The sequence below is a fragment of the Falco punctatus genome (genome assembly GCF_963210335.1).
Source record: "Falco punctatus genome assembly, chromosome: 3".
NCBI classification, from domain to species: Eukaryota; Metazoa; Chordata; class Aves; order Falconiformes; family Falconidae; genus Falco; species Falco punctatus.
Window position 1 is genome coordinate 50,539,431 of NC_137582.1, and position 25,173 is coordinate 50,564,603.

The window sequence follows — 25,173 nt, forward strand, 5'->3', positions numbered from 1 at the left end:
GAACCAGAATATCTCCCATGATGGCAGTGGTTTTATTCAGATAGACACCACTGTAACTGAGAACTAATTTCAGCTTTCTACCCCTGTCTAAAAGAAACTCACTAAAGATCAGAGGAGAGAGCTAGGAGTAGAGGGGAAGGACGTAGTTCTTGTTCTCTTAGTTTTCCTTCTTTATGACCAGATAACAGCACCCCCAATATCTGCATTCATGCAGAGGAGATAATACGGCCTGGTAAACACATCAGCAGGACAAGTAGTGTGAAACTTTATTTTAGTGTTTTCAGTAACTGCCTGAGCTGATAATGGCCCTAATGTGGCCACAATTGACTGCAGAAGTGCAGATTTAGTCCCAATCCCATAAAGTTTTGTGCTAACACTGTGTGAAATTGCAGTTGTTTTGAGTATTCAGCCTTCATTTGAACAAGAGCAAAACTTGGAGGATAAAGATGTACATAAACTGTTTTTCAGGAAAGCAGGTAGAGAAGCCAAATGACTTTTGCAGAATCATATCATGATAAAGAATAAATTGATGAGACTGAGAAGTACAGTGAGCTACCTTGCCGTGACTAACAATAACCATTCTAAACAGCTGTCCATGTATTTCTGAAAACAGTTTGCTGTTTGTTGCCAGCTATTTCATTTAGGCACAACTCACTTAAATCACATGCTTAAATGTAGGCAGACTATTAAGCACATTGTTAAGACAAGGTCTTGAAAAGCCAAGGAAACTAAATGCTTTCTTTTCCCTTCAGTTTTTTCAGTTGCTATGCGTGATTACTTCATATCACTGCTAGATCCACTTCAGTTAGCTTGTTAAGGTATTTTGAGGGGTATTTAAACACATTTTCAGTTTTCTTTCTGAGTTTGGAAACCAATAGTAAGAGTATTTAAAGAAACAGCAAGAGTGTTGTTCCTACCATCCAAAATAATCTCTTAGCCTGAACAGACCATTTAATCTGGAACAGTTCTTGTAAATTAGAAATAGTCTGACCCCTGTTTCAAATCTAGCATGCATCCTTCTGTTCATTTTATTTCCCAGTATATAAGGAGTAGATCAGACCTACAATGCTTCGATCATATACAAGTCTTCTCTTTATCTACATATAGCGTTTTTCTCCCTAGCTCCCCCCTTTCACTGCTGCAAATCTTCGTATGTCAAGCAAGGGATAGAATAAGAACAGAGAAACTGCTATTTGGATCCTAACAGTATCAAAATGGGAAGGACACCATAGTTGTGCTTTTTACCAGCCTGCTTCTCTCATTTATATTTTGTCGCATTACTTCTGGCTGTTTCAGATCCTCCTCTAAAATGGTTTATAGCCACATCTTATAAAGCACATTTCTCTACATCTCTGCTGCAAGGGAATGACAAGCACTGACTGGTGGATCTCCGTGTCTTATACATGAAGCATCCTTCTCGGTCATGAGACAGAAGAATTCCTTTTCATAAATAAACCCACAGAAAACTGATCTTCATCATTGTGTTGCATTTCATTCACAGTGGAGGACTCTGGGATTTGAGGGATACATTGCCTCATAGAAAGTGAGACCTCAGGGCTACTATCCACCTGAGTATCGCAAGCAAAGTTGTTCAGTGCCCAGGCATCTGTAACTTGCCATATTATGAGACCATCTATAAGCCTAAGGCCCACCCCCCACCCCCAAATTTCCAGGTATTTTCATAGTCAGTAGGCAGATTTCCCATAACATACCTTCAATACGTAGATGATATGCTATGCACACAGGTCTTTTTTCACTCACAAAGCTTCTTTAGCTCTTTGCTCCAGAGGGTTTGAAGGGCTGTCACCTACCCCAGAAGCATAGCATATGATTGCATATACAAATTTAATGTATACAAATGCACTAACACCTCCTCCCCACCCAGCCCTGGGTGAAACTGGAAGCTGATCATGAAACCAGAGCAAAGAAGATCCATTTCCTTTGCTCAGAGGCCTTTGGCAGTGGCAGTGTTTGGGAAGTGGTACCTAATTAAGTATCCTTGAGCAGAGGGCATTTTTCATTTTTTCCTACAGTTCTCTCTTGAAGTTGTGGCATTAGTTCAGTCTTTCAATGAGCTTTGCTGATCCCAGGACCATTTGGCCAGTCTTAAGCAAGGTGCACAGCAAGATGTTTGAGCAGCACCAGCAGGACATTGGCTTCTGCCACGCTGAGCTCCCTGAGCAGGCTGTCAGGAGCAGTTAGCTTGGAAAGAGACAGGTTTGTTAGAGTCTGGGAGAGCAGACATTTGTACAGTTGGTTTTAATGCCTTAGGAACTATGGAAGACTGTAGGCTTTACTAGGAAGAGAGAGGAAACAGATCACAAACATGACGAATAATCTCTGGCAGATAACTCTACTTCTCTCTGAAACATAATCCCTAAGTACTCTGGGAAGAAGATAGATCATTATACCATAATGACAAGCATTAGTCGCAGGTCTCAGTTTTTCAAAGAAACTAAGTTTAAAAATAGGCTTCCTAAACCTTAAGGCATGGAACCTTGTGCAGACATTAAAATTTGTCTGCATCTCCTAGCTTTACTTTTACATTTTCCCATCTGCAAATGACTGCATAAGACAGATCTGGACATTATAGTTCTCAGTGAAGCAGTATGCCACCTCTATTTATACTACTGTGATCTTATTAAAGAAGGAAATCCTGTCAGTAGTAATCTCAAATTCCTTCAGTTATCATAAATTAAAACTCCTCACTTCCCTCTTGCAACAAGATTTTTTGTTTTACTTTAATGTGCATACATGTGCCTATTTGTACATGATTTTTAAAGTCTTTGTTGTGTTTTTCAGTGACATTCTAATGGCAACTGACCACAAATTCTCTAAATGGTAATAGCTACAAAGACATAAACGCACAAAAGCCTTGACTAACTCTGGCTGATAAACATATCCTTGATGTAACTATTGGCTTAAGTCATGAGAAGTGTAGGTTTGTGTGTGTAGCAGTCAAATGGTGTCGGGAAGCTCTGGGGATCTTTTTGTGGCCTTGCTACAGAGGTCTTTGTGAATTTGGCAAATGTAAACTTTCTGAGCCTATATATCCCCTTCTGTGAGATGATGACGGTATTTATACTCCCCCCACCTTTTCTAAAGAGGAATTTCAGCCTCCAGTCATGAAGAAGGGAAGAGTTTATTGCAGTTCCAGCTAAAGGATGTTAGGAAACCATGATCAAAATCATACAGCAGGACAAGCTTCTAATGATATTTTACATTGCAAAACGTAATAAAACATATTCTGGTTTTCATCATTTTCTGTATCTCATATTGAACTCCTGTTGGCTTTGTTAAGGTCAGTGGTGTTTGTTATATTTTTGTAAGACAGCCAAAGCAGTAGTAATAACAAATACATTAATTCTGCCTTATTTGACTAGTCCAGATTCTCAGAGATTTTTTTTTTTTTTTCAAACATAGTTAAGTCTCCTTTATTAAAAATGGAAGAGGTTTATACTTTCTTTGGGGATACTATGATGTATGTTGTAAGAAAGCAAAGCTGTCAAATGAGAAGGATTTCTTGTGCAGATTTCATGGTCATAAAACATAAAGTGGTTTCAGAAAATGCAGCCAAAACAAAAGGCCTTTCTATATTTTGATCTACTCTGAATAGTTCTTATAATTCTATAGCAAACTTAAGACCAACAGCAAGGACTAAAAGTCATGATGATTAATGTGACAGGAGAATGAGAAGGTCACTAAAGGCATTGCCATTGTCCACAGTCCTTGTCACAGCAGGTGATTTGTAGGGTTAAACCCACTACAGACGAAAGCAAAACAGAAACATTGAAAATTCCCTGCCAGTGCAACCTGGGGGAAGAGAGAAATGGATTTTGATGCCAAATCAGCACATGGGTTTGATGCTGTGTGAGGACCACAAGCCATGCAAGCACCTGGAAGCTGCGATTAGCGCAGACATTCACCAATCTCTAGCCATGGCCAGTCTCTAAATGCTTCAAAGGAATGCAAACAAATAAACAAACTAGAGGCCAAGGTATACATCAAGGGAGAAGAGGAAGTGGGAATTCCTTCCTGGCCAGTATAAATATGGTATAAAACAAATGATCAACAAACAGAAATCACACATCCCCTTGGGAATACCAATAAATCACTACTTAGCTTTCACTTTTAAATCCTGAATTGTCTTTTCCTTAAGCATGAAGAATTCTTCTCTTAGCAATGTTGTAGTCTTTTCTGTTAATCACCTGTTTGGAAGGTCATTCCAGGATATTACCCCCAAAATACTTTGAAACCTCTGAAATCCACTCTCCAAGCTATGGCTGCTACACTGGACAGCAATGCAGCTTATGGCTAGAATAAAGCCTGTAGATAATTCATACTGTTTGTCCAGTGTGTTGAAACTAGAAGGCACAGGTAAGTTCAGAGCTCACAGTCCTCCCCATGGCCTTTGGCTCCTTTGCAGCATTCATCCCCAGAACCACTCTAAGTGCAGGGGAAAGGTGCTGCCAGGGGAATGCAAAAACCTTTATTGAAGTGGTTATGGCCTTTTGGACCTGGATAAATTTCAACTCCTATCTTGGATAGGTTCAGAAAATAGTCCAGACATTACTCAGTTCAGCTTCAGCACACTCATGGGAGATAGGTAAGTGAGACTGCTTTCCATCTTCCACTCTGGGCAGCTGTGAAACCACCCGAGGTGATACGCACAAGGGTTATGTCAGTTATGAGGGTCGGTGTTATGTCCATCTCATATCTATGCAATTCTTCTCACAGGACCTTTATTCCTCATGCATTTTGGTGTGCTTTTTGGGGATTTTTTTTTGTCTGGTTTGTTTGTTTGTTTATTTTTCCACCCAGTGATTTATCTTTGATTTGTAAATGCTTTAATGTGGAACTAGTGATACTGTAACAGAGCTTCTGTTTTCATAAGGTTTGGGTGATAGCAGCAATTCTTGACTAATAACACTTGAGTGAAACACTGATATACAGCTGCTGTGATTGCAAACCTGGAATAGAAGTGCTATCATTTAAAAAATTACCATTGCAGAAATAATGGTAGTATAGAAAGGCTGTTAAAGGGACAATCTCACCACACGTTAATCACAGAGTTCCTTGAAGTATTTGCAAATTACTAAAGAACCATAAAATATTTAACAAAAATAATTTTATTACATAGACATTGCAAAATATGAAATGGAAAACAAATACGCAAGGTGAAATAAAGCATTTCATTCCCTTTGTAACTTTTTTAACGAGACCAGGACAAAACACATTTTGACTGAAGGCTATATTTTGGGTTGCAGGGGACTCCAGGTCTAGAAGATGCAATGTGGTATCTCAGAAAACGTTCTGTTGATACTATAAACAAAGATTAAATATAAATTAAACACACTTCTGGTCAGCCAATGAATGACGGTGCTTTTGCTTAAGAGTACTGACAAACTGGCTGCTACTAAATAGTGCCCAGTAATGGAACACAAATCTTGCTGGACATATAAAGAGATGGCCCCAGCCATTAAGATCTTGAAACATCATTTTAGACATGAAATAAAGAGATATTATGTGAAGGGAGAGAGGGAGGTGGTGAGAAGTCTGACCAGTTACTCATCTGTAACACCAGCCCATCTTGCTAATTCAGCTGTGGTTTGCGTGTTTGGGATTGTTCGGAGTAGTGAAATCGTCTGTGTGAACTGAAGTCCTGTATTTTCAGAAAGTCATACTAGGAGCCTCTCAAAATGCAGACCCACTGGTGACCTTTTACCTAATGTATGAGGCCAAACAAACATGAAGATTTTAAAGGCTTGCTCTGCTTATTTAACTGCTATAAAACATGCTTTACAGAATATAAAGTGGCTTCAGTAACTGAAATGAAAGGCTTCTTTAGATTTTGATCCATTCCTTGTGGTCCACTTGTTTCAACAGATATATCCTTTCCTCTATGAGAAATACAACTTGATCTCTTTCACATTCTCCAGAAAATAAAGTAATAAACTGAAATAAAGCCTGATACTGCAATGTGATGAGAGCCTTCTGGGAGTGGAAGTGGTCTCCACCTCCTTTGTCTTATATGGCTGGGTAGTCCATATAGCAGCAAGATGCACAGAGACAATGTCACTGGAGGCAATTCACACCTTTTGTCAGAGAAGGGGAAAAGAGACCATTTAGTTATTTTCACAAGGCTTATTTGGAATATGCTTTCCCATAAGTCAGAAGGACTTTCAAAGCCTTACTTTCAAACACTGGTGTTCCTTACTGTGAGGGATATTTTGCAATTCACTAATAGCAATATTCTTGGTCATTTCCAGATGAAATTTTCAGTGTAGTTGCTTGACTATGGTAGAAAACTCAGGGCAGATGTGCATTTGAGATTAATTTATTCTGTTTTGTTGCCTTAGAGGACACAGTGGTAGCATATTACCTTGCTACAATAAAAGAACACGGATATGGGAAAGTCATCTAGTCCCTCTTGCTAACAGTGCAGACTTGTCCTCTGCAGCATTTTCCCTGGTGCTTTGTGCAGTCTATTTTTAAGTGGCCTAAGTAATGAGAATTTCTGCAGAGGAGCGTTCACAGGCAAGCCTCTTTCCTCTAACAAAGCTTTGGACAGATAAATAATAATAATTTTATTTTTCAGGTTTTCTCTCTTCACTCACCAAGGTCCTTAGGATGCCAAGTAGATATCATAAAACAATTTCTTGTCCCAACCAAGTTCAGCAATGTTTCTAAGAGATCAGTAAACAAAAACCAACACTAAAGACGGGGAGGACAAGGGCTCTAGCAGATGTGCAGCTCGGGAGCAAAGGAGACTTACAGTAAAGATTGTTGCAGCAAACCCTCTCAGCAGAACCCATAAGTGTTCAAACTCTAGGACCAAATTAATGGAGGTTTCATTGTCAGTGCTTAGCAGGAGATTCAAGGCTTTTCAAGCATTCTCAGTATCTCACAAATCCAGACCTGCACTGTGGGAAATTTAAAAAGACCATGTTTCTGAGCAAAGCTATTGAGGTTTTAGAAACAGAAAAAAATTGAGAGCTGTCATTTTGCTTTTCTCATTTGCATTAACTTATAAAGTCAGTGCTAAAATTTTAATTATACTGAAAATCTTCTGTCTGTATCTGCTAAATCCTGATTTACAGGTGGTTGTAATCTTTTTCTGGGTAATATTAAAAGAGAGGAATGGAAGCGAAAGCTTCACTATCATCAAATTCAAACAAATGTCTTCAGGAAAAAGCATTAACCAAAAGCTAAGTCAAGTGCCTGTCTTTTCCATCCGTGTTTATCAATGCTAAAACCCTACTGGTTGCTACTTGCACCAGAAGACTATTGCAATTTTTATAGGGGGGAAAAAAAGTGTTATATTTCTTTTTGACAGAACCATTAAGGAACTCTGTAATGTTTCAATCTGTGGTCAGTGCTCTGTTTTGCTTGGCTCACTAAACCCTCAGCCTCAGCTGGCATTTCCTAAATTAACAGCACATTCACTCCCCACATTAAGACAGTCAGACAAATGGTTCAGCCTAAACTAAGCAGTTTGACACTCATGTGCTTCAGCAAAGCTGAACAGCATCTCATGACGCTTACATGATTGGATGATATCATAATCATATGATAAAAAGCCATTAGGCCAGGACCAAAATCTAAAACATAGGTCATTATGTTAGATGAAAAAAGCATACCCATTTGATAGAAAAAAAGAAACAAAAAAAGAGTTCTGACACCAGGGAACATCTGGATAATATTTACATCTCCTGTTTAATTTGGATGCTTCAGTTTAGTTTTCAGGATGGCAGTGTATAGAAACAAATTAAGCCAATCACTCTATCCGCAGTTTAGAAAACCAAGATTTGTTTATAGTTTCTCATATTAATACCTCTTCCACTTGGCCAAAATGCCTCATGAAAAATATACCTCAAACGCACAATTCCCCTTCAGTAACAAAGCTGTAATTCAGCATAATTCTTTGTTGATGGGATGAAAAAGGGAGTCATGTAAACTTGGAGTATTGAGATGAAGAGATAAAGTTGGGCCATAGGAAACGAAACAGTCTTCAGTACTGTAGGGTTAAACTCAAGCCCATTAAGAAAGTCAACAAAATTAGCATTTTGGGCCCCATCCTACTTTCTGTTAAATCAATAGGATTTTGTCACTAACACCAGCCAGAGCACAATCACAGACATGTTCAGTCTTAACATAACATGAGCTGGATGCAAGCTTGCTGGATGCTTCCTGTGCCTGGGAACCTGCAAGTTTAATTCTGTGATGAGTTTGTTACAATGCTTATTTCCAAGACCAATGAAAAACAAGAAGCTATTCAGCAATTCATATGTAGAACGTTATAAAATATTATCTCTAAGAGAAAAATTGGCAAGAGATTATATTCTTATGTCATAGGTAATTAGGTAAGCTCCAGAACATTCAGGTTAATAGAAGGAGATACTGATTTCAAAATGCTAAAGAGAATGCAAAACCCGAAGTCAAAATTGTTAGTTACAAACTCAGAGGGACAGGCAGGGAATTCTTTTCATCAGGCTTCTCTGTTTTTGTATATACAAGGGATTTACTGGGCCAAAATCTATTGAATATTACTGAATATTGTTGGAGGATATAAATAACAATATTAGCATGAGTGAATTACAGTGTCCAAACCCCAGATGGTTTGGGCTGTTTCTGGTTTGCTGTTTCTAGAGGCAGAAGAATAGCCCAAGCAAGCTTGCTGAATGTTTCTCAGGTCTGTTTAGACTGCTATGACAAAAAACACAATGTAGACACTCCAAAATTAGTACTAAATGAGCCAGCTTTATTCTAACAAGCAATTCACTCACGGCTGCAAGGACTTGAGGGCTGGAAGCAAACCCAGCTGTTACTCAGAGTGCCAGCAACATAAACCTGATGTCAGGTTTCTATTGCCCAGCAAGCCCAGCTCCATGGGCTGAGCTTGCACAACTGCAAGGAAAGGTAGAAGGTTCCCTGCATGTATGCAGTGTGTCAGTGTGCCTGCTGCTGCCCGCTGCACTGCAAGCTGCAGCACAGCCACGGCAGCAGTGGCAGAGGCAACGTCAGGAAAAGCAATGAGAGTAGCAAGCTGGTGCAGCAAAGGCAGCAGCAGATGACGGAGCATGTGTTGGAGGAAATAAGGGGTTAGTTCCCCCCAGGGACCACTTCCACAGGGCAGCGTGGCTAAGATGGCACCACATTTGTCTCCCTCCACCTTCTCCATGCCTCTAATGCTATCCCAGCAGACATTGTAGTTTGAAGTGCTCCCCATGCCCTCCTGGCACACCTCTGGGTATGCAGCTTATACATTCAATCTGTGCTATAAAAACACTACTTTTTGCTTGCAACATAGCCCTCGTCTATTTCAGATACTTTGAACTGAATAACCAAGAGTGACATGAAAATTACGTCTTAGGGTTGCAGGGACACCCCACAGCCCAGAGGAAACCTAAGGTTGCTCTCTGAGATGCAGGGGTGCAAAGTCCATCTATGCATACTGGTAATTAAGCGTTCCTGGGACTCTGGTCTCTGGCTCTGAGGCCAACTGGCAAGGAAGAGCACCCCATCACACTCCCACCCCAGCCGTGCCCAGCTGGCCTACTGGGAACAGTCTCAGGGCCATGATGACCTCTGGACCATCTCTGGCAATTGTGTGACAGTGCTGGTGGGCACTGCCCAGAGCCAAGGACCGGCCTCACGTAGCAGCAGTGCAGCCAGTCAACTTCTCTTTAATCCAACCATCTCATTTACTAGTAGAGTTATAACCCACCAGCACCTCCTGCTCGGTGGGCAGCTGAGCCTGAGCAGGCTTAGGGCCAGAGGGTGGTCCATGACTCTTTTATTTTTTTAGAAGGATAAATATAGCTACAAGGGCTGTGGTGGATATAAGCACATGGTGTCCTCAGCCCTGCTGTTCCAGGGAGGGAGAAGGAGAGCCATATAACTCCTGGCAGCACTGACAGGGGATCTGTTTCTTCATTCATGAAAAATGACAGTTCTTCAGATTTATTTAAGATTATATTTCCTCAGTCACTTCGGTGAGCACTCCCCACACTCCCACCCCTCCAAAGGTGATGGGACAGCACTGCCAGGCAAAGCAGGCAGCGGGTGTAAGAGGTGGTGGGAAGGGAGGGGCTGTTGTGCCTTGTGAGTGCCAGCCCAACACGACAGTGATTCTTTACACCTCTGTAGAAAAATCCTGTTTTCTCCTGTAGCAGTGAGTGTGGGCACTCGACACCTTTCTTCCTCAGTGAGCCATGAGAGAGAGGTACAAGAGCAGGTAAACATGCTTCCTTATGACCAGACCTGTCTGTCATTTCTCATATATTGATTTATACTTTCTACAGAGGCAGTACAGGACAGTAACAGATGAAAACAGTGTGCCACTTTATCCTTGTGAGGAACCTTTCCTCCTACCCCCAACATCAAAATTAACCCATTTATGAAGTAAAGCCAAATTATCTGTTTCTTAGAGCAGATGTTTTAGTAACGTCTTGTTTTGCTGTTTAAAATCCTCTGGACTTCAACATGCCTTGGCAAATTTGGGTGGCCAAAATTGTGCTCTTCTGTATTAAAAATCTCACGTTCATTCTTTTTCTTTATTCTTTTTCCCTCTGTCTTAGGGCATGACAGAAAGAGAAAGGCAGAAATAGGAAGTTCAGGCCTATCTCTTCCAAATTGCTCAGTCTGTGCTTCCAAAAATGCTCAGGGAAAAATGGATGGGAACTTGCAAGCAGGGTATAAAATGCTCAGCGTGTTACAAAAGTGATGCAGACATTTAAAAGGCCAACTTAGAAAACAGTATGTTTCTCCTTTGACATCCTCCCAAGAATGTCTGCATCAGCCAACTTGCTTAAAGTGACAAAAGTCATTACAGATAAACACAGTGGATTGTTTATTTTGGAAAGGGACTGGGGCATAACTCCTTTGAGGTAAAGCACAGGGCGGTTCTTTCTTTACCTGCTGCGGGATCCAGCAAAGAGGCAAGGTGCTGCATGCTTTGCGTTCAAATGACTAACAAGACCTTTGTCTAGGCTTGAACTCTCATACCTGTTTTCAGTTCCTGACATACCTCGGATCCCCCCACCACCCGCCGAGCCCGCACTGGAGTGCTTGGATGGCGAGCCTCTGGAAACAGGATGCCACTGGGATCTGTGGGGAAGACAAAGCCCCTCAGAAAAGCCAGCAGCCTCAGGCCACTCTAATTACAAGTCCCTGCACTGCTTGAAGGTACTCAGCTGACATGCCTGAACTGTGCAAAGACCTTCAAGTGAACTATTATACAAAGCTCAATGTATCACATGGTTGCGAAGCAGCTGCTAAGTCTCACTGTAAATGAGGCACAGAGATGATAAGTCACATACTCTCATATACAATGTGTTTAAGGAACCCCCCACCCTATGGATTTTACTGCCTTAGGCTGGGATGAAACTTGGGAGGTGAAGGGGAGGGAGAGGGATGTGGGAAAGAGTTTTATGTGAAGATGTTCTAGTCTGCATTAAGGATGTGTTTACTCCTAGTAGCTCTGGCAAGTTAATCATAACATGCATTTAAGTTCTTTCAATAACATCCCCCAAAGTGGATTTTTTTTTTTAAATGTCATTTCCCTGTTTAAACCAGCACAAAACTGTATATCAAGATAAATCTTCCATATGAGACACAGAAAGCAGTAGTTACTAACATTTGGTTTCTCCTTTGCTCACTTTACTTGGATACATACAAGCCTGAAATGTATGTTCTCAATTCAGACAGGAGAAGTGTAAATGACATGCATTTGATTGCACAGATACAACACACAGAAAGACCCACATGATTAAGAAAAAAAATCTGGCAAAACAGAAGACAGCAGATGATATAACCCACAGTAATAAATATGCCATTTGTGATCATCTTAAAAACAATTGAATACTGTGGCTAAGGCTAGATGGCTGCAGAGCAGTGCCTTTAACACACCCAAGGAGGGGTTTCCTATAACCCAGCAACATACTGTGACTGTAGTCATGTATGGTCATGCAGGGTTGGGAGGGACCTGAAGAAACCAAACCATCCAGGGTGCTATGCTGAGATGGGCACCGCATCAGGAATCAGTGTGATGCTGAAATGGGAACTCAAATCTACGAGAGCCATTATTTCAGGCTCTCTGCACTGTCAGTAGGTGGCTCATCTTTTCAAGATTTCCTGTCTGCCCATAACAAAAAGTCAATATATTCCTGCCAAAGTAAAAAAAAAAAGTTCTGTATATCATGAAAATATTGCAAACCAATAATGCAAAAGAAAATTTAATTCTCTTTTGAAAAGGTCTGGAAAAATAAATCATGGAACTTATTTAACTGGCTTGTGTATGCTTTTGGACAAGCATCCATAATCATACACCAGCCTTCCCACACCTTCTTCAAATCATTTTCAAGTAACAGTTTCAAAACAAAATTTTCCCTGTGTAAAAGATGTGTGTATAAAAGACATTTAATGACCGATAAGTGATAGCACGTTACATGCCAAATGTATATGATTCCTTACGCTGTGTTGCAAAACCCTTTGAAGCAAGGCAAGGAAACTCATAGAGACAATATGAATGTATACAAGGAGCAGGTGATCAGAGGTTACTAGGAGCAAACTGAGAAAACTAGACAGCCCTAAATGGGCTTGCAGATCTTACTTTTCCCTACAGATTTGTTAGAGAAGAAAGATCCATAACACTAAGAGTAAATCTAGGGGCATGAGAATGATAGCAGGAGACTCACACTCTAGCTGTTATGAAAGGAAAATACTTCTTCATTAAAACCGAAGCCAGAGATTTTTCTCCTTTACAGAAGGTCTCAAACCATACTTAGCTTCCTTGGGACTATCTGAACAGTCAACCATTTGCTGTTGGTTTGATCCTGCTCTCATTCAAGGTAGATGTGTCCCTTTTCAACTTCAAAGACAGCATGATGACACCTTCAAGAACTGTGTTTCAATCTGGCTAACAGAGGGTTGCACTTAAAAGATTTTCTAATAGAAATACTACAGAAAGCAGAAGCAGGTCCAAACTATGTTAAAAACTCACTTTAAAAAAAAAAAAAAAAAAAAAGAAAAAAAAAAAAGAAAAGAAAAGAAAAAAGAAGTTAAAACATCCCAAAGCAAAGTTGGACAAACAGGTTTAAAACTAGCACAGATGGCCTAATGTGCCTTTTACCCCTTATCACAGACATTTATATTATATGTCAAAATAATGCAGAATGCAGCAATAGTCAATGTTAGAACACTCTGTCTGGGTCATGTAGATTCATCACCAAATGAAACAAAGTGTATTTTCTCCTGGAGTGGGTCACTGTTCTCCTCAATCATCTCACGCTTTAGTTGTGTTTATTTTCAGCACAAATTTTAATCTTAAAGATGCCATTTAATAAAGAATTTGTCCTGATAGTAGCAACATATGGAAGCAGCTGTTTGCGGTTCTTGTTCATAAAATGAGTTACATCTTCCTTTACACAAGACAGCTTTTTATTTTGCTGCTAAACCTGCAGTTGAATCAGTACAAAATGATAATAAACATGTCTAGAGAGGTCTCCAGCTCAAAGCCAGAGTTACTGTCCATGAACTCTGCCACCCTTTAGTTCTTATTTCCTAGCAAAGGACATTTGCCTGATTTGGAGAACAGCTATAACATGCAAAACATGAGCTACATTTTGGCACTCAATTCTTAGTTACTGTTATTATTCTCATAAAAAAATAGTCTGGAGGCTGAAAATATCTTAAAAAATGTTAGTGTCTGATATGTTACACATTGCCTTAGTACATTACAGCAAAAATAAAACAGATAATGCTTTGTACAGCATGTGCAAATCATAGACTGTATCTATAGCGCCAAACAAACCAGGGCCAGGGAGTGAACTTAATTACCGGCCTATGATAATTCTTTTTATTTATTTATTAGTACCTTCTTCTGCCACACTTTTGGCCTGTGCTAGCTACCAGTTTTCAATAATAATATCCAGTCATGACTGATAATAGACCACATGTGGCAGGGAGCACTCCCAACAGGTAATATGGGTGAGACAATAGATTCGTCTGTATTGTCCTCTAATACTAGCTGCACAGGCTTTGTGCATTCAGAGATCTCTACACACCTTTGGACCAAGCCATGCAATACAAGCCCACAGTTTTTGCCCTATGAAACCCTAATTCTGATGGGCGGAAGCATAGCCCTCACCTTACTGAGCATATCTGAAAAGAATACACTTAAAGTAATTAATCAACTTAGATCAACTGGGAAATCATATGCTCAGAGGAGATGTAGCACCACATGCTGTGTGACAGGGATGAGAAAACAGTCCCTGTCCAGGAGGTATTTATCAGCATAAACATAGCCTTAATATCTTCTGGGTGTGGCTTCTTGGAGAGAAAATTATGCCAAACAACATGTAAAAGGAAAATGTCATGATAACACTGATGCCTGTACCTTTGCCATGTCATTTGATGAGGTCTAGATGAGGTCTTGCAGATCTGGCTATGGGATATGGTGCTGTCTTTTTACAAAGGAGAGATGTTTTGCAGTCCATGTGGAGGGAAGAAATAGCCAGCTAAACTGGGAGGGAGAATGAAGTACATTCCAGGGTACCTTCAGGGGAAAAAATGGATAAAGACATCACCATAGAGAAAGGTGGCCCAAGAATAGTGACCAAGGAACAGACAATGAAAGGAGATGAAATATATGAGCCAGTTAGGGGGTTCAAGCAGGATCAGGAAGGTGAGAGCTGAAAGTCCACCAGGACACCCACTCCAGTGCGGTATTTGAGGGATGCTTTCAGGATCATGGTGGGTAAATGCAATGATTTATATATCACTGAAAAAACAGCTCCTCCAGCAATGTCATGTCTAGCAGTTTTGCAATACTCTGTAATACACTAGGTAAAAGAAGACAGTTTCTGTGGAGTTTGCAGGTTAAAACAGGCAAAGTTTAAGGCTGTGGTTCTGAATTGAGGATACAATATTATTGTGCTCTTTTGCTATGTATAAATTGTAACTGCCAACTAATCATTTTTAAATGGCTGATTTCTCATTGCTAGGCTAAAGCAGATGTTTAGGAGGGCATTGAAAGAGGAAGGCCTTATACTAGCTCAAGCTTGGAAACCACTTGTCATTACCGACTTTTGTCAGTGATACCCTATATAGACACTATATCTACTGGGGATTTCATAATGCTCAGAGAGAGAGGAAGTCATGATACAGCATTTTAAGCAGGTAAAACATGAAATAAGGTAAAATAGAGGACTCTGTCCAGATCAGATGGGAAAATTATGCAGACATGAAAAATGTGAAAAGCATTTTTAACCAAAATTGTACTCACTCTAATTGTAATTTCATCCACATGCATGCAATCACAAATATAAATGGATTGACCATACCAAATTATGTCAGCCACTTCTTAGCTATAAACAAAACTTTCCTTCTCATGCCCCTTATTTGTTGTTTATTGAGATGCTTTCCTAACGTCTTTACTTGGCTTTCTCCAATAGTTTCACCAGTTTAATGCAAAACCTAGAGATAAAAAACATTCATTTAAGTGTCTGTCACTTCCTTCCCTGCTTTTCACTAGCAATCCCAGTTGGGAAATACTTGACATGCACTTGGCTTAGCTTCTTACTGCTATTCATAATGAGTTTTAAGGACTTTAATGGACTGTGAGACCTAACGATTTGCAGTAACACGGGGCGGGATTCTGTGACCCAGGAGGTCTCTTTCAGTCCCATCTGTAGGTATTACCCTGTAACAAATTCAATCTCTCCTTTTCCTTAGCTAACCCAAGTTGAAATTAAGCTCAGTATTATAAGTCACAAATGACTGTATGGAACAGTATAAAACTAGCAACAGAGGAGAATTAGATGCCTTGGGTTTATGCTGCCTGGACATATGGCAAGAACTCAGCCATAAGCTTTTAGCAGCTTAGCCCTGGCAGATCTTCCTATGGTGGTTTCAGATGATATCTTTTCTCATCTGTCCTGCCACGTCTTTGCTGGAACTTAGCACTCTCAATGCAGATTCAGCACAAAGGAATATCTGCCTATCAGTCTCTGCAATACACAGTCTAGGTTTAGCTCACCTTCACTGGTATCTTCCCTGCTAAGGTGCTGGGAAGATTGGATGGTGATAAAGATTTTTTCGTATTTGCTATTCTATTGGGACAATTCCGTAGTTACAAATATATCAGAAACAAAAATAAGTTAATGTTCTCTGGGAAATAAATGCACCTCCTAGGTCACTGTTGCCCTTTGTGCTTTAAGAGATAAATTTAAGACTTTAAATGTCTCATTTACTTAACTTTATAAAAACTTTTCAGAACAATGATAATAATGGCTTACTACACACACAGTTGTTTTTTTTTAAATAAGTACTTGCAATTCTTTTAAACCACTGTACTCCCTTTTTCAGAAACAAAACCAGAAGACAAATTCAGATATGCAAATAAAGTAAATGATCCTGGCATAAATTAGGAAACTCATTAATTCTGAAATTGCTGAAGCTCAGGGTCAGGTAACTCTTGCAGAGCAGATTATTTAATATTTCAGAGAAATCAGAGAATACAGGACATAAAAGAAGCCCCAGCACTTTACCTAGTTCATCCCTGTGCTTTGAAAATTCCTGCATTTTCTTTGGCCCATATTTTTTTATATTCATCTATTCTTTAAAAACTCTTGAAACTTCCTAGGTACCTTGTTCAAGTGTTTAGTTATCCTCAGAGTGGTAAAAGGATTTTGATTTTTTTGTGGTCTGTGGGGGGTTTTAATATTTAATCTAAACCTTCTTTATTTCAAATTAAAGCAATCACTTTTTTCTGTGCTTTGTCACTGGACTTGGAGTATAATTGATCACCGTCTTCTTTGCAGCAACCTTCTACATACTTGAAGACTGTTATCATGTCCTTCTCAGGCTCTTCTCTTGTAGACTAAACAAACCCAATTCCTTCAATCTTTCCTCACAGGTCATGTTTTCTAAACCGCTTATCATTCCTGTTGTTCTCTTCTGGACACTGGCCAATTTGTCTCCATCTCTCTAAAAAAGTGGTGCCCAAAGCTAGGTCAAGTTCACCAGCTGAGAGCTCAAAGTGTCAGGTAGATGGAATTACTACCTCTGTCTTACATATACCATTTATTTTAATTCACCACGGAATAATGTTGCTGTTCCAAAAAAGACACTGTGTTCTTGAGTCATACTTGGTCTGTACCTCACTATCACCCTCGACTCGCAGCACTGCTGTCTGGGCAGTTGCTCCTGGCTTTGTATCCATGTGTGTGATTGTCCCTCCCTGGAAACTGCTTCACACTAACCTTTACTGAATTTCATTTCAGTGGTTTCAGGTCATTTTTCCAGTTCTTCACAATGATTTTTAAATGCAGTTATGCCTTAGAAAGCACTTACAATCTCCCTCACTCTCAAGGGATTTTGTAATGACAGTACATACAGTCATCTAAAACACTGGCCAGAATGGATTTACCAACTAGCCATTTTCATAGTGAACGACTCACACCTGTTCCCAAACACTCATTTTTCAGCCACTTTGTAGTACTTTCATTTATGTCATTTTTCTCTAATTTGCTTGTGAGAAAGTTGTATGAAGATGGGTCAAAATGCAAGATTTATATATATATTGTATCTACTGCGTCCTTTTATTCACAAGGACAGCTACCTCGTCAAAGAAAGTAATTAGAATGACTTGACATTCTTTTTCCTGATAAATCCATATTGGCTTTTTCTTATCACCCCTCAGTACTTATTAATTGACTGTTTTAGTAAATTGTTTCAGTATCTTTCCAAGTATTGATATGAGGCCAGCTGGACTTCATTTTTCAAGTCTTCTTTCTCTCTCTGCTTAAAGACAGATGCTATATTTCTTTCTCCTCTGCTCCTCCGGGGCATCGTTTATCTCTTAGTACCCCTGAAATATACTCAACAATGTTACAGTGGCTGCTTTGCTTATTCAATTACCCATTCCTTATTGATGAGGAAAAAATGGAACAGAGATATTACATTAAGGTATTTCAAATTATACTTTCAACAAATAAGATGTAGGTATACCACTTTTAATCTATTTATGAATAATAATACCGAGTATAACAAGGAAAAAACTGTCTTGTTGAGATGACAAAGCACAGATTGTCTCTCAAGACTGTAAGCAACAGTCTCTATAGGCAACAATTTTCATAAGAAAACTATGACTTAGCAGTCTAAATCACTCCTACCTTTACACTTTCTTCTCACTAACAGTTGGGCTATGATGTCTAAACATCCAGTCTCCCAGTTCCCTAAAAGGTAACTTAATTAGTAGATTATCCTTCTTGACTATATTAATATTCCAGTTACTGAAATACTACAGCTGTTTCAGTTTCTACAATTAAAGTTTGTGAAAGGGGACACTGGAAAATTTCTGAACACTTCAGAGTGTCCTATAGAAAAATATGGTCCGATTTAATTAATCACATTTATTAATCTTCACTATTTACATTCTGTCAGTACCAGAAGCCCTATTAGGGACGTCAGGCTTATTGTTTTATGTACTTGAGGTTCCTGTTGAATAACTTTTCTTTGCCCTTGAGTATCAGTGTAGCCTCTGAGTGAACCTAGCCTTGTTTTAATTTTGCCATTTTCTCCCTCAGTTACATTGGTAAAATGTCAAATTCTGTTTTTTCTGACAAACACAAACCCTCCGAAAAGGAGGGGGAAAGGGATGTTTCTGCCAGTCTGTTAAACTCTAAAAGAAGATTAATTGGAAGGTGAATGAGACAATAAAAGATATTGTTTCATATACCTATTTATTCTCCACATGCAAGTTTAAATTCAATCAAGCAGAGGCACCTCAGCTCTGAGAACTGTCCCCTTCCTCTGCAAGCATGCAAAACTCTGTTCAACACCATTCAGTTGGGCAGGGACATACAAGACCTAAGAAACATCACCATCAGTGATCTGGCATATTGCCTTTCAAACAAGTGTGGTCAATTTGTTGCTAGTTGCATTGTAGAGAGGAACCCCTTGCTGGATCCTCTAATGAAAAAAAGTTAACACAAAGAAACCTGGACAAAATCTTACCAGCATGATCTGCTAGAAGACAAGGATCTTTTCAGGTGAAAATGACTTTTTTTACATAACCACCTCTTTAAGAACCATGCTTTCAAGGGAAGTTCTTCTTTAGCATGCTTCCCAAATAGTCTCCGCAATGAAAAGGCTGCAGTTGAAGAGTTACAGAGTTCTGTTACAGAGAAGCAAATGCTAAGACAGATTTATGTTGCTACTGGTGCAGTACTTTTTAGCAGTTAGATGATTAACACTGTAAGTTCTAAAATACCAGTGTCTAATTTTATGAGAAATTAGGTACCCATGCAGAAATTAAGCTCATAGACACCTTTAAAGACATAGGCCTCTATGTCCAAGCACAGATAAAATATTCAGTCTAAACAGATCTAATGTGTATTCAGTGGAGGTTTTGTCTGGTTATCTGGGAAAATCATTACCAAATTTCTCTCTTCAGGTTGGAAGTATGTAGGACAATAGTCTGAATTTGCTTCATCAGAGTACAAAGAAGATGTGACTGCAGTTGTAGGTTTGGTACTATTTGGTTATGTTTTTATTCATAAAAGCCACAAAACTCAGGCATCAACATCAAAACTTTTGAGCCTAAGACCAAAAGGAACCTTTAAAGGTAGGCCAGATAATTAAATTATAAAGATTCTGTGACATCTGTCCACTGCCAAAGCTTTTGTTTACACATAACACTGAAGGCCTATAGGATGTGTATGTTGACAATGTCAAATTACTAAACTGAGATTTGATTTCCAAAGTTTCTGTCCTCCAACAATGTCTACAGTCTGATGGTTTCACCTAAACTCATCTCCTGTTAAACCATGCAATTCCAGACACAAAAAAATCATGCTGTACTGTTGGTAAAGATAATTTATCTTCTATTTTTGCTATGAATTGAAAGGGAGAAGGACCCCCAATCTACCATACTACATTATCAACCTAGCATTTGATTTAGCAGTATTTAAAAGCTTGTTTGCCTAATGAGCTTACAAGTTCTGCATTGTATAATAGAGCATGAATTATGGTGCAATAATCTACACTCAGAAAACCCACTCTTCCTTGATCTTTGGCATGATGCCTCACAGCTTACTACCTTTGAAGTATTGAATAGTAATTTGCATGCTGTTGTGTCTTGCTATTTATTTTAGTATTCTCTACTACAATTGAAATGGTAAGTGTTCCAAGCTGATGAATTTCGATAACCCAAATTGGCATATTTACTGTAAAGCCCCAGTCACTTTGGAAACTCCTAATTCATACTTAATAGCTCCCTTTTACACACACCTACAGGATGTAGATTAAGGCTACAATTTGGAAGTAACAAATTGTGAATCACTTATTATGAGTAAGGACATTGTAATCTCGCTCTTCACGTAAGCTTTATGTCGGGACTTCTCAGGGAAAAAAATCAAAGGGTGAATTTCGGGAGACTATGGGAGAAAAATCTAGGTAAATTTTTACTATTATCTAGAAAAAAAGAAAAAATCAGTACATCTTGGCAAAGGCAGCACTTTTGAATGCATAGGAATAATAATTTCAAATTACTATATCAAATCCTTTTATTGTTTCTTTAGAAGATCAGTCCTGTCAAAATGCTAGCATATATATAATATGGTGTACTTGTTACAATTTCAAATTCCTCTAGGCATTTTAAATTATGTCTTATAAGATCCTAAAACTTTTCTCCTTACAGAGACATGTATAAAGGACCTATATTAAGCAATCAACTTTAGTTAGCCTTGAGCGTAACACTGAAGTGTACTCAAAGCTAACGTTCTGATGTTAGGTACTTAAATTCAGTAACTCAGCACAAATTCGTCTGAGGCTGTGCTCGTTATAGGCTCTGTAACAGTCAGGACCTCAGTAAAAGTACTCATTTTGTTCCAAGAGCCAATGCCTGTGCCTCAGATTATTAAGTAGTAATCTGTGTAATCTACATGGAGAAATTTTAGCAATACCTAGAGTGGATTAGTTTGAACTCAGATATCATTACAAAAAAGAACATTTTAATCTTACTTAATGTTTACAAAATTTAGTGAGGTGTAACAGACTGCAACTACCCTCAATGTAATTGAAGTTTTTCATCGGTGGAATGGTCATGATAACTGTTGCTAATTAGATAAGCTCTCAGAAACCAAAATATCAAAAAACATGAGGTACTCAGAGGTAATAGATCACTATGGTTGTTCAAATGATGGTCATCAATAAGTACCAGGTATCTACTGACTCTCAGGCTATCCAGTGGAGCTCAGAGAGTCCAGAAGAATGCTCTTGTTAGCAGCCTTCTGGGCCATATAAGAGATGTAGGTAGGAACTGACAGCATCTTCTCTCAGGTTAGTGATTTCTTGGTGCTATATGAATGTGCTCATTCTTGGGACAAATTCAGATTCAGATGAGAATTTCTACCTTCCAGCTCCCAAGGCAGCAACAGAACCAGGTGGCAAGTGGCTGGGCTGGTACCCACAGGCTCTTTCTGCCAGATCCCTGCCTCCTCCTTCCCCACTCTGCCCTGCAGCATCAGAGGTAACATGTGGCACATTTTGGTTCTAGGACTGTGGTAATGCAGGCTCAGTTCTGGTGTTTTTTTGCTCTCAGCAAAACACATCAAGTCTGCCTGCTGCTCATTCTCCGCAAGACTTGATTAGAACAAAAGATTATTTCATTTTGAAACTCGTTTCTTAAAACATCAGGAGGTTGTGACATACTTCAAACTTTGATAAAACATATATTCAAATTGTTAGATTAATTAATGCTGGAAAGGCTTACTTCAGTAAAGAAGTCACTTTTACTTTAACCCAGTGCAAATAGACCTTCTTACTGATAACCCTTGACTGGGCAACAGAACACAAGACTTGTGAGGGTCACAGGGGGCACTGAATTCTGCCCGCTGTAGTCCAAGGTGTTTCATTTAGGAAAGTCCACAAAGCGCTGATACCATATCCCATTCCTCTTACTCTCCAGGCCATAAAATAACTTAAATGCCCTCTAACAAACCTAAAATCAAACATAAAGATGAAAAACAATGTCTAGAATGTTTCCTGCTGAACCAGGGCCCCTGCAAGAACAGTGATTTTGGTAGAAAAAGCTCTTAGGAGCTGGTGGACCACACCCAACATTCAGCAGAAAGCAACAAGAAAAAACAGAAGTTTATCCCCTCAGCTTTGCCTTAATCTGATGCATAATAACAATTAAAAAAAAAAAAACAACCAACCAAAACCACTTCCTGACTTCATCTTGGCAGTCAATTTAAATAGCCCAATCATCAATTTTCTTTCAATGAAGGTTTTTAACATTGCTTGTTTATGTTTTGGGGTTTTTTTATCTCTGCCTTCGATAGCATTCACACAGTTCTCTCTAATGCATTCAATTGAATGGGTTTCCCTTTGACCTCTCCACTAATCTGTTAATAAAGCTGAAACTGAAAACCAGACTTTAAAATGTTCTGTACCAGAACTAGAAACTCTGCCACATTTTGGTTTCCACTGGTTTATTATCCATGTGATAATTTCCTTATACAAGCTAATATGATTATTCTTTACAGAAAAGTCTCATGACCTACTGTATCAAATGCTTTATCAAAAGATAACTTATAACTCCTATGGTCTTTCCATTTACATACAGATGTATCAGTTCTCTCTTGTGAGAACTCAGAAGGAAGGGGCAGGCAATTGGTTTCTGCTGCAGGGTTCCCTTCAGTGGAAAGCATTCATTTGGTGTCTGTGGCCAAGTTGAAGGTTATCGAGACCTGACCACAGGGATTTCTTGAGATCCAAGAAAGAAAAAAAAGAAACAAACCCCCAAAAATCTCCCTCATGTATAGCATCTGGAACGGGCAGGACAAAGTGCTGAGGAGATACTGGCTCCTCTACAGTTGCATGTGAGTCCAAGGACTAATTATGGCCTGCAAATCAGCCACTTAAATATAGTCTTGGTCTCTCCCACAGTCCCACTGATGGCAGCTGGTGCTCTGGGGAAAAGGAAAAGGGCCTACTACATTCAATTTTGCAAAGTACACTTTCTCCTCCTTTTCAACTACACAAGGTGTTTGGCTCTTCCCAGTTGCTCATCCAAAGCCATTTTCTAAAGAGCATTTCAGGAGTGCATGTTATTCCATGTTTCTACTGCTCCAGCAGCAACAGCAATATATATATACACACACACAGACACATATGTATAGATATATGGATGTATGTGAACGTATGTATACATATGCACATATACCTATGTAAACTTCAACACTAGGATATCCTAGTCAATAAACAAAAGGACATCACAGAGTTTTGACTGTGGTACTAGGAATGAGACTGATAGTTCCCTAGGACAGGCCAGAAATGAAGTCTATGTTTGGGGCCACTGGCAGCCACTTGACACATCTACATTATCATCGTATGCTTGAACTTTGACCTAAGAATGAAAAGATTTGTAGCTGAGTCTGGCACTGAGGATCCTACGAGAAACTGCAGCACTGTATTCATGTGCTTTTTCTTTGTAAATATAATGCTTAAAATCAATAAATCAATGAATCCGTGCCCTAGGGGGAAATCATATCAGCAGCCAAAGATCTATTTTAATTAAATAATGATATTGTTGTTTAGAGGTAGTCCTGGGAACAATTCCAACTTTCAAGAGAAAATATCACTGGAAATAAATTATTAGGGCTTTTTGATTATTTTATATGTGGTCCTGTAAAGCAGTTATAAGACTAAGAAAAACAGATTCCTAATTGTGCATGGTTTTGTGCTTCACTAATAATGTTCCCTAAACTGACAAAGCTGTTATGATACAGAAACTGAACTCATTATTTCTTAAGTCATTGGTTTAGACTCCCTCTGCATAGGAACTCATGCTTCATGCTATCATACATGTAAATAATTAATTTTTGCTTAGAAAATAGAGCATACAGAACATCATGTGATCACAAGTAATGAAAGACCTAAAAATGCTAGATGTTTGTGCAGGAAAAGAAAAAGATTAATTTATTCAGGCTTCAGTTTCAGAGCAAAAAAAAATCACAGCAAAGTCGAAGCTTTATCACACATCTAAACATTCATATTTTCAGTCTTTAATTCCATTTTCTAAATTGTGATTGTCATATATTTTCTAACTGGTTTAAAAATGGGATATACACTGCTACCAGTGGGAACTGCATTGTAATGATCAATGATAGTGTAACAAGAAATATATCCTCATGTTTGCAGCACTGTATAGCTGATCATGTGCCCAAATGGGATATTTTTCCTCCTCTAAAGTATCAGGTTCAGAGTACATGTTTCAGGAAACGCTTGCAAATGTGCAGAACAGTATGAAAGTAAGGAGTGAGGTCTGATAGAGACTGAGGAAGGGGCATAAGCATTAGTAAAACTGTAAGTATTAGTGAAAAAGACTGAAGGATGAAAAAGGCTATGAGAATCTCTGAAGGTATGACAGGAGAGAGTCAAGAAGTATGGCATTGCCAGAAAGGAGAGTAATATTGTCAGGAAAAATGGGCTTGAAGTGACTGCAAGAATCCAGAAAATGCAGGAAATGCCTGGATCCACAAAAGAACAAATTTTAATAGCAGGATGATGGGGAAGTTTAATATTTTTACACCTCTACATAGGAAGAAATCTATATATTTGCAAAAAGCTATATGAAGGAGGTAGGAGAGTAGATAGAAAAGGTAAATATTTAAATACTCCATGTACCACTATGAGTATCTGGAGTTTTTGCTAGAAATTACAGTAAGAGAAAAGTTTTCAATCATAAGATTGTTTTCAGACATCCTCAGCCATACCAAAGTGAATACAGAGAAAAATCAAGAACTGAAACAAGATTAGACTGAACCATGCTTCTCTCCCAACTTCACATGTAGATAAAAGTGCAATATTATTTTAACACAGGAACAAGAGGAAAACTCTCCTTGCCCAGATGCCAGCTGGAACAGTGATAATGTAGTAGTAACATAAACTACAAGATTCTTGTGCCTTGGCACATAAGTAAAACACAGACTTCTGTCTGTAAGTGGTAAGTGAGCTAAGAGGTAGAAAATATGCACTTCTGCAGGCATGCAGCCTCACTGTCCTGAGAGGCATCTAGCCTGGACTATAGCTGGAGGGAGAAAGGATAATATACTTCAGCTGGTTTACTGGTCTACTCCAGGATGGCAATTTCTGCAATTGCAA

General features: G+C 39.0%; 1 long non-coding RNA gene across 1 annotated transcript in view; it reads right to left on the reverse strand.

Annotated features, from left to right (window-relative positions):
- The window catches only part of LOC308061486, a 42,919-nt gene extending 17,746 nt beyond the window's left edge, over positions 1 to 25,173 (reverse strand). The window contains exon 1 of the long non-coding RNA XR_013927248.1: positions 1 to 25,173. This exon is cut by the window's left edge and continues 12,990 nt beyond it. This is a non-coding gene — a long non-coding RNA (uncharacterized lncRNA).